This window comes from Acyrthosiphon pisum, chromosome A2 (genome assembly GCF_005508785.2).
Source record: "Acyrthosiphon pisum isolate AL4f chromosome A2, pea_aphid_22Mar2018_4r6ur, whole genome shotgun sequence".
In the NCBI taxonomy this organism is placed as follows: Eukaryota; Metazoa; Arthropoda; class Insecta; order Hemiptera; family Aphididae; genus Acyrthosiphon; species Acyrthosiphon pisum.
The window spans coordinates 50,613,711-50,629,763 of record NC_042495.1 but is presented as its reverse complement, the minus strand read 5'-3'; the positions used below and the strand labels follow the sequence as shown (position 1 = coordinate 50,629,763).

At 28.3% G+C, this 16,053-nt stretch overlaps 1 protein-coding gene across 6 annotated transcripts in view; it reads left to right on the top strand.

Moving 5' to 3' along the window:
• Positions 1-16,053, top strand: part of LOC100159835 (solute carrier family 26 member 10) — a 65,505-nt gene that overhangs the window by 36,256 nt on the left and 13,196 nt on the right. Inside the window, exon 1 of one of the 6 annotated variants that reach the window (XM_003244851.4) lies at positions 5,615-7,458. The exons of 2 other annotated variants lie outside the window; for them this stretch is intronic. The gene's annotated coding sequence lies outside the window, so the exon portion shown is untranslated. Of the gene's footprint in view, positions 1-5,614; positions 7,459-13,764; positions 14,593-14,963; positions 15,083-15,513; positions 15,612-16,053 lie in introns of those variants that run through there. 3 more of the 6 variants (XM_016804822.2, XM_029490983.1, XM_003244853.4) reach the window with 3 other exon arrangements.

Genomic DNA, 16,053 nt, shown 5'->3' with positions numbered 1-16,053 from the left:
AAGAAAATAAAAAAGGTATTTCTATATTATTTTAGGTTTACTCGTTGCTATTGAATTCATTAAACATATTTCTAACATATTGTAATGAATAATTAAATAGTTTTTTTTCTCGCGAGCCCATGAAAACGACCGCAAGCCGGGCCTCAAGAATGCCAGTCTTTCACTGATGGCTATAGTAATTATATTTTAATATTTTATACACATCTGATTAACGTATTATTATTTATATAATCATTTTTTAATAAATCCTATCGAAGTATTCATTAGGTACTAATTCTAAATGTTAATCGTATTCACATGTAATTCTGCATGTGTTCACTGAACTACTGAAGACTAGGTACACGGCTTTCGAACGGAATTTATATAGTACCACTATATATTAAATATATTTCATTATAACGTAGGTGTGATTGTTTTTCACTAACGTTGAAGGTGTTTGTAATTTTATGGTAATAAATTTAGCTCATAATATAAAGATTAACGCGTCTATATCAATGAGTAGTAGTTTAAATATATATATTTTTTGGTTAGTAATATCGTACTTATATTATAAGTATTCGTTCTTTATCTATATTTATGTGTTACACATGATCATAATATTTTAAACACCTAACAATTGTTTGTGCTTAAAATATATATTTTACATGTGAAAAATGTTTATTATTTAGTCGTGTGTATAAAAATATAGATTAGACTAGGCACTAATATGTTTCATGATTCTAAAACTTCTAACTTCTAATTGACCAAATCTATAGTTATTGATATTATTTTTCATTTGAATTCAATGAAATATATTGGACAGTGGTTATGTAAATGCTAACCACTTTATTGTGTAAAATATTGGTCTAAACAATTACGCGTACGTGTTGAACCTATTTATGAAATATATGTTGTATAACATAAATAAATTCAAAACTCGTAAATAAAAAAAATTATATTACCTACAGTTATTAGCTAGATTTCTTTTATTTGAAAGGAGAGAGCAGTATGTTTTATGAATTATGATGTCTAAAGTTAAATATATATTTTAATATATTCGTATGATCATAATGTATAAATGTATTAATCATTAATAATGTTTTTTTTTTAATGTTGTACCTAAGTAGGTTTACGCCTAACCTGCCTGATATTTTTTCAACGCAATTAATTTTTATATTATTTATACACTTTATGATCCTGGAGATGTGTTGGTTATAACAAAAAAATAATGTGAAATAATTTAGATTTTTTAGAAAATAATTTGTCATGTTGATTTGGTCCGACTGTAGATATATTATCATACATTTTAATATTTCATAACATATGCGTATACGGATCGCGATGTGTTAAGCATGTACAGAGTCTTCCAAATTGTGTCCCGAAAATTACGCGATCCTGCCATTTTTGAGACATACAATTAGGAAGTAGGTACATAATAGGTGTTATACACTATGAGCAATGTCATTGCAGTAATTAGAAACTAGCGATTTCGCCACCGGTACCGAATAGAAACGTTTAAAAGTGTTTCGACTAGATAAACCTAGAAAGTCTCCTTAATCTGGAATAGAAATAAAGGCTGAGATTGGAAAATCTAATTTATTATATTTATATTCAATCGTGTATTAGTAGTTTTGTTTTGATGAGTGATGATGAGTAAGTGAGTAGGTATAACCTACGCTACAAAATTGCCTGTGCCAAACAGCTACTTACTCTCAATTTAACTGGATTTTTGTCTCGAAATATCTTTGCTTACTTAACTTATTATTGCTTACTTATATAAAAAAAACAGTAAAAAATATTCATAGTCAAATTGTACGTAGTTCATTAATTGTTTCGAAGAGCATTAATATCAAGTTTCAAGTAAATTTGACCATAAACGTATTGTTTCCGATGCAAACCTCGCAACTCCATTAGTCCCTTCCACCCTGTTAGGGGTTGCATTTCTAAAAACCCTTGTTATACTATGCCTACAGTATAAAATCAATAGTCTTCAAATTTCAATTGTCTATCCACGTAGTCGAGTTTCAATCACTAGAGTGGTTATTAAGTGATTAAGTAAATTTTTTTATACAAATAGTAGCCTATGTCTTTTTTAGGGTTCAAGCTATTTCCAAACCAAAGTTCATCAAAATCGATTCTGCGGTTAAAACGTAATATAATACAGTCAGAGTTACTTTCGCGTTTATAACATGAAGTATGGATATAATTCAAACTTGTTTCTTAATAATTAGAGTACACAATGTAATATACACAATAGGAATAATATTACAATATAATTATTTATATAAACACTATAGTCACTACTCTAGTATTATATAGATACACGCGTGATAACTGCTGCAATTTATTACGAATCAAAACCATTGTTAAGAGTGCACGTTATATAATATAATATTATCCGTGCAGTTTATTATATACATATATTATAAGCTTGTTTTTTTTTGGTCGGTATGACATGTACAGTACTACAGTGTACACATATTGCATATTATGTAGATCGGAGCATATTCCATCTTAAATCTATCGGGTGGCTTCTCATGTATAAATATCGACGAATACTGTACTATATTATATTTTATTACTATTGTTCGGTACGTAAAAACAATAGTTATTATTATCGCCTACAAAATTATAAGCGACGAATAAAAATATATGGTTTTGTGTCTCGTGATGTGTCGTGGCGACTCGACTGTATATTGTAACGTGAAAACATTTATTATTATTATCGCCTACAATTATAAACCATGAATAAAAATGTATAGTTTTGTATCTCGTGATGTTGTGGCGACTAGACTGTACCTATATCACAGGTGTGTAATATGATAATATACAGAGTGATTCACCAAGTATGCTCATTCCCATTGTACCCTTTATTATATATTATTTTATTCAAAATTATGATTTTTGGAATTTTTGAGTGTACTTAATACAGACCACATTTTCAAATACTAGGTTTTTACATGTCATTTATGTAGTGCCCTGTAGTGATACCTAAACTTTTATACCAAAACTGTCCATTTTTACTAAACCTTTTCAAGCAGATGAACGTTATAGTTTTTAAAATGGGGTTCCTATAATTATAAAAATATTTGACTTTTTTTGCTCAAATAATATATACTTTACAATACTAAGAATATAATATTATGTATCATTTAGTGTAGCATTTATTATACTCGGACAATTTTATAAAAAATTTTAAAATGTTACCTAACACATTAATATTATCTAAATACCTATAGTGATTAATACAATTAAAATATCATCATAGCCCCGATATTATCTAGTTATCCGTAGCACACGAAGCTTAATAACTCTGAAACTACTAGTTCAAATATCGAGTTGGATACATTAACTGTTAATGTAATGTTGATGGGGGTTTTTTTTTGAAAATGTTATTGATTAACTTTTTCAAAAAAAATCCCGTTTTAACAGTTTCTAGTAGGTATATATCATCATGATTGTTATCATTATATTTTATGCTGTTTCGCGGTTCACTATAACGGAGAATTGCTAGGTCCGTTCGCTGCCGATGCAAAAGTAGGTACAACCCGATATGATTTTAATATAATAAAAGCAGTAATGATGTACCGGGTGATTCGCCGTTTACAATCGACCTCTACATTTTAATTGAATAAATAATATGATTTTTTTTCGAATTTTCGAGTTTATAATGTAATGTAAAGGTATGTGTAGTGTGTATAGGTACAATTATATGTATAATGGTTATATTATATAAAAATCAACATTATATATTTAATCATTATTCATTAGATATTAAAGTCATATAAAATAGATCTTAAAGAACTTAAAAGTTGGACAATTTTAACAGACCACCAAATTGATTTTATGAAATAAATAATAACGTATACTTTTATATTATATGTATCAATATTATTTGAGAGCTAACCTCAGTTGTGAGGGGGTGATGGAAAAGAAACCGATCCCTCCATAAAAATATATATGTAGGTATCTGGTACCTATATAATAATACAAAATCTGTATTACTTTTTTTCATGCTCGAAAATTAATTAATACCATCAACAGATAGAATGTGATATAATTATAATTTATAAATACATATAGTAATGCCAAACCCGTTAGTGATATTGACCAATTTTTTTATCTCAGAAATTGTTAGAACTATTAAATATTAACAATATATGATAATAGCAGCATATTTGAAATAATTCGCGATTAATTAAAGACGTACACGAGTTAGGGATATGAAAAATATGAGTATATTATTTTATATTCTATTATTACCGAAGTGGAGAAACTAAACATTTAAAACATTTCCTCGTTCCAAAAATGTACTTTTGTTTCAAAGTTATTAGTATTAACCCTTAAAAATATCTAAAATCTAAATATTAATAATTAATAGGTACTTTACACGTCATGCACTAAACCTTTAAGCGTACAGGAAAAGCTGCGTTTGTCAGATGCAACACTTATATAGGTATATAAGGGATTATATTTTTATATTAGGGTATATTTATAACGTCAGTGGCATGACAATAAGACAACAGCAATTTCCTCATACAAAAAAAAAATGGATTATTTTTTTTAGTACTTATAGCCTATAGGTACTTAATTAAATATAAATACCTGTAAAACAACGTAAAATATAATTTGTAAAAAAACTCGAGGGCGGGGGTCATCGCTCCTACACCCCTCAAATAAGTCACTGATCTATATATGCACACCTGACAGAGTCCGTGTACTGGAAAATACATTTTCTATAATACGTGTGTAGGTATAATCTTGGAAAATTATCTTGGAAAATTCGAATAAACCGTATGATTATACACGGAATTGCAGGGGAGGGGAAAGCGATAAGCAGGGTTTTGAGGAATCACCTTGTATGAAAATAAAAACAAGTCGACTTGTTTGCACACGCACACTCCGCACTCCCGTGCATAAATTCATTGTGCAGTGACCGATTTTGCAGCGCGTCCGCGAGATCCTCGTGGTAATGCGGTGATATCCAATACTAGAATTACCAGTTTTCGCGATCGGGTCGTGAAATTTCAACACGCCATCACACGCGTGCTTATACCGTCGTATTTTGTATTCTATTTTTCCGTATACCGTATTTGTCTTTGTAAATTTATAATAGTGTTCGAGTTTTGTCATCACACGAACAATCGATTTTCGTTATTATTATTATCATCATCATCATTCATCAGTCATCATCATCCGCCATCATTATCATAATATTTATTCATCATTCAATTATATATTATACATTTATAGGAAGTCGTGAACTTGTGACTAATAGTGTACCTATACTTAGATCCGTTGGAAAATATGGACTTCGATTGTATTACCATTCTCTTAAAATCGTAAAAATATGCATTAAAAACAAAAAATTAATAAAAATTAAGTACCTTTTCTGATAACTACACTCAATTATTATTAAAGCCACCAACGCTCAACGTTAAATATTATTTTTTATTTTTTAATCGGACATTAAAAACCAATAGACCATTATATTATACGAGACCAAACTACCAGAGTAAAGAATTCTTAAAACATGCATACAAAATAACATATAACTTAAGGTAGGTAACAAAGTCGTGAAAATATGCAAAATTAATTTTCATCTTTCATTTCGTATGATATAGATACTTTTTTTTTATTGAACAAAAATGTATATATTTACAATCTTTATTTAAATGTTATACAATAAGTAAATTTTATAAGATTTGATTGACGGGAGGGAGAAGTCACCCAGTGGCGGCACCCCGAAAATAATATACTTACGCAAAATATTATATAAGTGTCAAACTCCGTCGTTTATTGTCGAAATTTTGGATCGTCGCTATATTAGTATTTATACACTATATAAATTATAGTGCTACATTATTATTCAATATATTGTATATAATATACTTAGGTATTTTCGTCTGGTTACCGGTTAGTCGTTTTTATAATCTCATCAGGTCAATCCACGTCGGCCGTATAGTAGGTACTAGCCATATATAGGTACTAGAATTTGTCGACGTGGACAATATTAACGAAAAATGTATCGTAGGAGGAAGATATAGATACCGAATGTAACCAGAGTTGATTTGAGTGGAATAACAGCCCTCATTATTTCTTATTCCATAGACCTTAGGCAAAAATTGCAACCCAAAATAATGTAGTAAAGCGTAATTAGGTACCTACACACAAATAAGAAAATACGACGAGCCAATGAATATAATATGATCCATATAATATGTCCATCATGGAAATGCCGGTAAACAATTGTCATTGAAATTACAAATCTTGAATTAAAAAGTAGTATATTATAGTATATAATACTGTAATTTAAAATTAAAAATAAATCCTACTAAAAAATATCATCAAGTCAACAAATTAACGTGCAAGTAGGTACACATATAACTTTTTAAAGCAAAATATAATAGAACCAGCCTGTATAGAAATATACATAGGTAGGTACAGGTTGTATATATACATGAACACGAACATCACGAGTCTGTACCATACAAGTTTCAGCAGTGTATTATAACAGATGGAAAATGTTAGCTCATTATTAAACATTTCTGGACTTACTTCAAAACTGGGCCTTTCGATAATCTAGCCTCATTATATGCACGTGACTACCTAATATAGTCTCATAGGTAATTGATCACGTCCTGACAATCTAGTATCAGCTACTGTACGCCACGCGGTTAACCGTTGGAGGTTTCGGGTGGGTAATATTATTATTATAATAATTAGCTAGGTATTTTAATAATAACAAATTTTAAATAATTGTAATAATATAATAGTATAATACAATAATTGTGATTATCTCTCCGACAATTATAATATAGGTACCTATACGCGTCAATGGTTAATCATTAGCAGAAAGAAGAACATAAAAAAAAAAAACGCTTAAAAAATTGTCACGACCCGCGCGCGCCCGCCGTAGCCCGATCCCCCCTTCCCACTCCGAGCGGATGAGTCGCCCGGGCCCGCGGCCGGCCGCGCGCGTCCTCGACACCGCCGGACGCCGCTGGTTAAATAAAGTGCGGCAAAACCGCCACGAAGTCCGTCACAACGATCAAGTCTTCTGGCCGCAATAGGTACGTCGCCAGTGCTGTGGGTCGACTTCAATTTGGCTCTGTCGCGCGTCGTGTCCGCGTCGTGTGTTTGGCGTAATTCGTTTCGTTCCATCTTCATCATAATATTATTATTAATTTTCCATCAACGTGTGATTTAATTATTTACCTATTGATGGTAAAAAAAGAAAATCAAAAAAATCGTAAAATTTAAAGTGTATTCGCGGTGTCGTATAGTTATAATTAGTGTCGTTTGCAATTTTTTTGGCCGTGAGTGTGAGTGTGTGTGTGTGTGTGTGTTTTGAACCCATCGCGACGCATGACGTAACGGAACACAATAATATAATAGTATATTATCGTTTTTATTATATTTGAATCGCCAACGGACGAAAACAACGTCAGTTGGCCCGTGTCGGCGAGATATAAATAGGTAACAATAATGTATATATTTTTATTCAACAAAATATTATCATAACCCGTTCGATCGGTCCGGTATGATATTTTTATAAGTGTTATTTTATTTTTTTCGAATCAGTTTCGTTCATAATTTTTCCGGTATTTTTTCGTCGGAATTATTCTTGGCGCAGATACGTTTGAGTAGATGTATACACTATAATATACTATCTACTATATTATACTTTACAAATTCGGTTTACTGCAGCAATGTCATTAACGCGCACGCAATAATTCTTCCGAATTCCTATACGTTTGAACATGTAGATGCAGTGGAGCTGGGTTTGTATAGTTGAGTGTAATATTCTATTATCGTAATGATTGTTCGAAACAATGTTAATTAAAAAAAAAAAAAAAAAACCATTTCATAGATTTTATTTCGAGTAAGTATTATTCCGTACAGTATACCAACCTGGATAATGTATATCTGTTGTAGAGATTTCTAGTTATGTCGAATTGTAAAATAATATGTTATTTAATATAATTTCAAAAGAATGTCTAACTGTGTAGGTATGGATTTTATACAATGTAAGCATTATAAGCGAGAAGTGGATAATATTATATACCTAACTTTCCTTCATAATATAAAAGATAAGAAAAAAATTAGGTTTTCGTTATATTTCCATATTTTGATATTCATCGATCTGTACTCATTTTCCCTGTGTCGTTGCACTGTATGTAACATTAATTAAAAATAATAAATTGTGTTATTATGTAGTGTGTACCTTAACCCAACAACCAGTTTACCAGTTTAATATTTTATACGAACACCATTCGTATATATTTGGTTAGTCGATTGGACTCGGCTATTTATAATTACGAGATGTTATACATAATGTTTTAAACGTTTTAATATTTGAATTAAAATTAAGCATTTATATAAATATATACACATATATACAACTGGACTCCCATACTGTCATACTGACCTTAATTGATAATTTAAATCGCACATGCTACTATACTGTTTACTATTTACACATCAGTCATTATTTCATACTCTTTAAATTGGTAAGCATAATGACTGTAAAATTAGGTAGTTCAATCGTTTTTATTATAATTATATTATGTACATTATACACGAGTGATAATCAATAATGTCAAGATAAATATAAAAAGCATACTATTTGGACTCTGGAGTAGGTAATTGTTGTAGGAAACATCACAAAGAAATTAAAGGTTTAATTAGCTATTATTATAAAAATAATTCATTCTTGAAAATTCGTGAATTGTTTAATTGTTTTTCTTAAGCTCGTATCTAAATAAAATTAAAATAAAGTATGTAGGTAGGTTCCTATAATTTCTACTGTTTGTCCAGAAATGTTTTTTACAATGGATTTTTTAAGGATAAAAATATTAACTATACAAACATCGCACTACCTATAATGTTTTGTTTTTTGTTTCGAAAATTTCGAAATGCATTTTTAAAATTTTTTTTTTAGAACATTATTAAAATGCATAATTTTTGGCTTTTATCTGTATTTAATTCAAAATGAACACATGGTTTCCAAATATTATTTGCATAATGAACGTGATGTAAACTTTATTCTATGTGACCTTAAATACAAGTGCTTATCACTTGTTACGAATAAAATATTGTAATTATTTATTTCGATCAAGTAGATATGACACGAGTACGCACGGCTGTCTAACAAATTCAGAATTCTTTTTTTTTTCACAAACATGAATTATTTTATATAAAATATTTAAACATAGGTATTATATTTTATTTCGTTTAAGCAATCAGCCGTTGAATATACACGTTATTGGACGTTCTTAAACTTTGTTAATATTGTATAGGAAATTTTACGGAAATTTTACGGAATTATTATGTTTTTATTTTTCTATATACGATACAAATGTCACCATGTCAGCTCCTCTTTCCGTCCAGAAAGTCTGTAAACATTGTGATACATACATGATTAATTGTTTTATTGTTTTTTAAATATAAAAGTAATTTAAGCAAAACGATTATCTCATTACCACAAAAATATTATCGGTGTGACAAAAGTACGCCATGTCGCCTGGATACCATACACATGATGGTACGCGTATACGTATACTTACGTAATGTATAGATGCTGGGGTTAATATTTTTGGGTTATCGTATTATGAATAATCTATTATCTTAAAATATTATAGATATTTGAATTATCGTGATATTGTAGTTACCAATAAATACCCTTAAAACGAAAATATTGAAAATCTATAATGTAGGTATACCTATTTAGATTAAGTTCTCTATATACTGTTACACTATAGGTATTATGTTATAATCGGTTATTTGGTTCATTAGTTATTAATTTAGTCTAGCTTTAATATGTTAACATAATACTAAAACAATTTCATCTTATCACACGTAATCTATAAGTTATATAATATTTTAGTTTTACTGCAAATTGTTGGCTCAATTTAAAAAATGAAATGCAATTTTTATAATTTGGTTTCCACGACAATTTAATATCATATCCTTTACTAAATTATTCATGTTTTTGGTTATTATGAATATAATATACAACGTATTAGTTAAATATGTGTAGTACCGTGAATAGTGTAAACTAATTGAAGTGTAATAGACAATTTAATTATACCGACCAAGTGTAATAATAAAACCAAATTTAAAACCATCTCTTTATAAAATGCTTAGAGTATGATAAACTATTAATTGCACATTTACTGATCGTATTACAATTATTATTACTAACTGTATCAAATTATCACATTTTCATAACTTTGAAGTATAAAATACCGTATTATTTGAATAAATAAATTTCTTGTTTATATACTGACGCCTATGAGTAATTTCGTACAATTAGATTGTACATTTTTATTTTTAATATTTTTGTTATATTGTATGCATAATTTAAGTATTGACGTAAGCCATACTTCATGTTGAAAATTAAAAGTAAAGTTATTGCTTCGTAGAAATAGTTAAAATTAGTAATAAAAATGTTGTATACGAATTGCTGTATTAGGCTGCGGTTTGCATCTGTTTATTGTATTTCGTGAAAACTCTTCATTTGCAAATATCATCTTGACCATTTTTGTTATTTATAAATCAAAGGTGTTTTATAATTCACTCTATTATAATAGTATGTTTATATTATATAATAATGTTAAATTTAACAATCAAGCCGCCCGCCGGGAATCGAATCAGAGTCTCTCGCTCGCCGGTCTTTTGCTCTACCACAGAGCTACCCGTCAGCACAAACCCATGACGCTATTTCCTCCAATTAACAGATGTTTACACTATTATATTAGTAGTTATCGTTATGTGTTGGTAGTTTGAGTTATTTATTATATTATAGATATCTACTTATGTATACATTGTGTCATATTTTCATGAAATATAAGTATAGGTCCTTGAAATTTGAATTGGGATAAAAAATATTCATAGTTGCATTCTACTATAAAAAAATAAAATTAATAACGTTCTCTATTCAACATATTTCATGTATTGTATAATGCATATGGGTAATCACTGGAGCAGAGGCTAAAATATTTATTTTTTCGTACTGCATATACGTCGTATTATAGGTCATTGTCCATTCGTTTCTGTTTGCGTCGTAAATTAAGCCACCCTTAATTTATGGCGGGGTCCATGTTTTATGATTGGAATTTAAATCATTATTTAACTTAAAATTGTAAGTATTTTGAGGAGCATATGTGTCTTAGATTATTTTTGTAATGATTAAATTTATATCTACCTGTTGCACTTAGTACCTACTACCTATAAATAAAATACAATTTTAAAAACTAATGTCCACAATACTGCAGTTGCACAAGCCACTGCACACTTATTAATTTCGTACTACACATTCAACATTTTGTGCAACACAAATTATTCCTGCTAAATCTTACACATAATTTCAGTGTTTGCGATAAAATGATAATATTCGGAATATGTTCGTATCTATATGCTTTGATACTGAAAAAATATAGGTACTTCATCGCAAAATCGAGCGATGTGCACAATTATGTTTTCAATTTTTTGTTGTCCCATCTCAAACGACATTGATTAAATAGTAAATGCCCACTTATGGAATTATGAAGGGACTGCTCAATAATTACCGTATAATATTATAATATTACATTGTAATGTGCATTATTTACAATTATTTTAAAATTAATTAGTCGAAGACCCAAGTATAGTTTAATCACGACGTATGGGTGTTTGACCTTTTATAATTTTTTTTTTTTACACTAATAAGTACCTACAATACCCATGTTTAATATACAGTTTATATTATAATACTTGTGAAAATATATTTATCTTTAAATAAATAATAACGGTACAAGTGCGGAGTAATTAAAGGTTATCTGCAGAGAATGTTAGTCAATATTATTATAAGTCACTCTTACATGCTCGTTATTATAATATTATATCGATGATAGAAGAATTAAAAGTTTTCAAATATTGACGTACGCCGCAGGTTTTTCTTTTGAATAGACTCTGTGTAAATTAATAAGTGTAACAAACACAATGCGATCGCAATTTATTACAAGAATTCGATTAAAATTATTATTGTTGATGACTTGTGCCGATTCACTGACCTTATGGAGTTTTGTAATATAATATAATTAGCTAAAAGTTAATTATTCACAATTTGGTTTAAAAAATGTTATTTATTTCGTTAATTTCGTATTGTCGGTGCAGTAGAATTCAGTAAGAAAATATTTAGAAATATAATCGCATGACTTGTTATGTATTTTCTTTGATAAGTAACAATGATTCTAAGAAATGGTAACTTAAGAAATGAGAATAAAATATTAGTTTCAAAACAAAAATCATCTAATTTTTATTTTTATTTAAATACTATTATAAGTATATTTAGTAATATATTTTTAATTTAAATATAAAAAAAAAAGTATACAATTGTTAATGAAACTATTGTGTAGAACCATAGTGTAATTACGGAGTTGGGTTGCTATACTGGGTCGGATTACTATACATTTGGAAGCAATACACAAGTTATGTGAGAGATTAGTCGATGTATTAGAAAACGATTATAAGTTTGTTCAAAAGCAGCCAATATTTTATTTAAAAATAACGGTTGCAAATTGTTGATATTTTTTTAATTGTTACCTTGCTGTTATTCCATTTTTTATATCTATTATCTTTTGTTGATCACTTATCATAAATATATACGATTACACAATATTATCTTTATATTATATTAATGACATCTATATGAAATTAGTATTTACTATTTATATAATATACAGCCGTGTTTTAAAAAAAATTAAAACTGTAATATATCTACTACACTTAAACGATAATAACTAACTAACGATAATAATTAGATAGTTACATTTACGTTAGGCTTCAATCAATTCAGTGTACATACTATACATAGATATAAGATTTGAGCAGTTTAATTACTTAAGAATGTTCTGTTTTATTGTATACAAATTATTGAAAATTATCTTTTTTCCGGTGGTATTTACTTGAATTTAATTTTAATGTTATATATTTATATATTATAGGTAATTACTTAGATTTACATTTAAGTAACTATCCTGTACTTAATCAAAATATAAATTTAAGAAGTATATTATATTTTTAATTCTTTAGAACTTAATTAAAAAGGTTAACTTTTTACCTAGATTGTATGATTCAAATCTCACAACGTTGTGACTATTTAATCTAATATTAAAGATTTTATTATTTGATTAACTAAAATAAATAGATAATATCGACGCAGGTCATACAATACGTCGCTACAATCGTAACTTTTCTTAAATATTTCTGAATGATTTCCGAATGTCTTTCACAAACGGTAATCTTATTAATCATTTGTTTTTTTCATTTGTTAATACAATAATTTATATTTATTGTATTAATCATCATTGTAAACATTTCTTAATGCAAATTGCAATAATGCCTTATGGTGATTAATAATAATAGTAATTATACCTACCGAACTGTTTATTGCATTATTGGCAATCTAACAACTGTGATTGTATTGCAAGTTATATTATGTTCTGGACATGTGTCAAGTTTGACAATAATTGACAAATAGTATTTAAAATACTTATAAATGGTTTAAGTACGTTTAAATTGTCATGAGCTAATACATATTCTATGTATATATAATATAATATGTTGTGTATATAAATCATATGATAATAAAAACCAAGAAATCAAAATTAAATCAATTTGAATAGTAGGGTACATAAAAATATTTATAGGTAATATTGTAATAATCTATACAACTTATTATGAAAGGATTGTTTTATTTGTTGGATAAAAAAAATATCAAGATTGTGTTATTTTATAGTGATTCTCGGAGCACGTTATCATTATCATACTATATGTCAGTAAATAAATATTGAAATACGTATTGTTTTAGGTTCTTAAAAAGATATGAATACATTCATTTTTCGGCATGTTTAGAAAAAAGAATCATTAGGTTTACTCTTGTCTTCAGGCGTTGTTTGATATGCGTATAGGTACCACTCTATAAACTGTTCCTATATGATGACTTAAGTTATTATTTTTAAACTAATTGGTAAACATTTATGTTGCGTTACACATTTAAAAAAAAAAAAAATTGTTTGTGAACATTGTAAAGTTAAAATTATAACATAACTACATAGCATTACGAATGTATAAGCATCTACGATGGTACATCGTTATATACGTCGAATGTTTGAATTGTTAAACAAGTAGGTTTCACGCTGTCTCAAAAACACGATAATTTAAATAATGGCGAATAAAGAACATTACCTGTGCAATTAACTATTGTGTTATATTATGTGTTGGAGATAATATATAATTATTAATACATATTTATAGAGTTAAAAAAATAAAAAAACTATTACAAGGATTATTGCAGAGACTCGTCGTAGTAGGTAGGTAATTGTTGTTTTATATAATATCGTTTTGATATGGGTACCCTAGAATGCGTATGCGTATAAATTGGGATTATATATTATTATTATTATTCAAATATACAAAGTACATACGTACAGAAAAAGATAATTATGCAGACTAGCCTAAACAGTAGCCTTATTTACACGATACCGTCGATATTATAATAATTCTGCACTAGCAGAGTGTTTTTAATTGCTCACCTCACCGAACGTGTTCGAATGGTTTACTTGTCTCGTAAGTACCTACGTAATAAGACGCATATTGTATATTATTATATACTTTCATAGAGTGGTGTAAATGTGTAATTGAGTGGGTGGGGCGATGGTTGGATTGCTCTCCCCCACCCCTGAGAGTTGGCCCTTGTTTTTTTTTTTTTAATAATTTATAATAATGGTGTATAAAATATTATGTATAATATAATATAGGTATAGTAATAAAATACTAAAATTAAAATAAATAATAATAAGAAATTAATATACGTAATAATTAAATAAAAAAACAATTTAAAACAATTTTAATCGACTCTTAGCTCCTCCTACCTTTTAAAAATTATACATAAATATAAAGTTTTTAATTCACTTACGTATCTATAAATTTCATATTTTTAAAGTCATGAGTGATAATCCTGCAGTATGTTTCGTGCTGCAATCACATATTATTATATATTATTATTACCTACTATCGTATCGAATTTATAATATTATTCCGCTTATTGTTGTCGACTGTAAGTATAATTTATTGCATTATCGCGTGTGAATTACGTACACATATGCTCCACGTAAAATCGTATGTCGTTGGTTCGCTGCAGTTTCGAACACTTGTTCACACGTATAATAAATATCACAACGTTGTGGTTTTTGAAGTTTTTCAACACTTTTTTCACGTTAGTTAATTTTTGACGTTGTACGGTAAAATATTATCAGACGGATGACCTACTCATATTATAATACTCATAATAATTGTGTTATACCAATTTATTATACGACTGATAGTAATATTATAATCCAGATCGCTTGATCTTTATAATATTATCGCTGTTGTTTTTCTGCAGTTTGTACCCACTTTTTTTTATGATCGACGTAAATCGCTATATCAATATTAATTTAATTATAATTTTCCATTAAACTTCATTTCGACGTGGGCGTTTTGTTACAGCAGTTCTCATCGGCCAGCTAATGATAGACGTTTATCTTTGCTCCTCATTCATTATTCGCTCGAGGATGTGGTTCACTAAAATGAAAATGTGCAGCGAGGTATATTACAAATCATTTAATATTGGGTGAATTATTTCGTCAGCATAATAGGTACCTATTTGGTTTTTGCTTAGAATATTTCGTAAAAAGTTATGAGATATCTATATGCATTTTTTTTTCAATAGTGTATTGTCTTAATGGTTTACGGCTGTTAGTCATACAATTTAACAGAGTTGTTTTGTGTTAATTATAATATGCGTCTTAAACCAACGACACAAGTTATTTTGACAACCCATAAATATGATTATTTGGATTGTTTTGGGTATATGCTCATAATTTTTTTTTCTATTATTTTGAGCTTTACAGTTTCGAATAACTCTTTATTCTTTAAATATTAATTTAAGCGACGCCGATTGTAAAATAGTAAATTTGACTGATATAATTTATCTATGATGAGGATTATATGTTGAAAAATATTTCATAAATATGATTTATAATTATT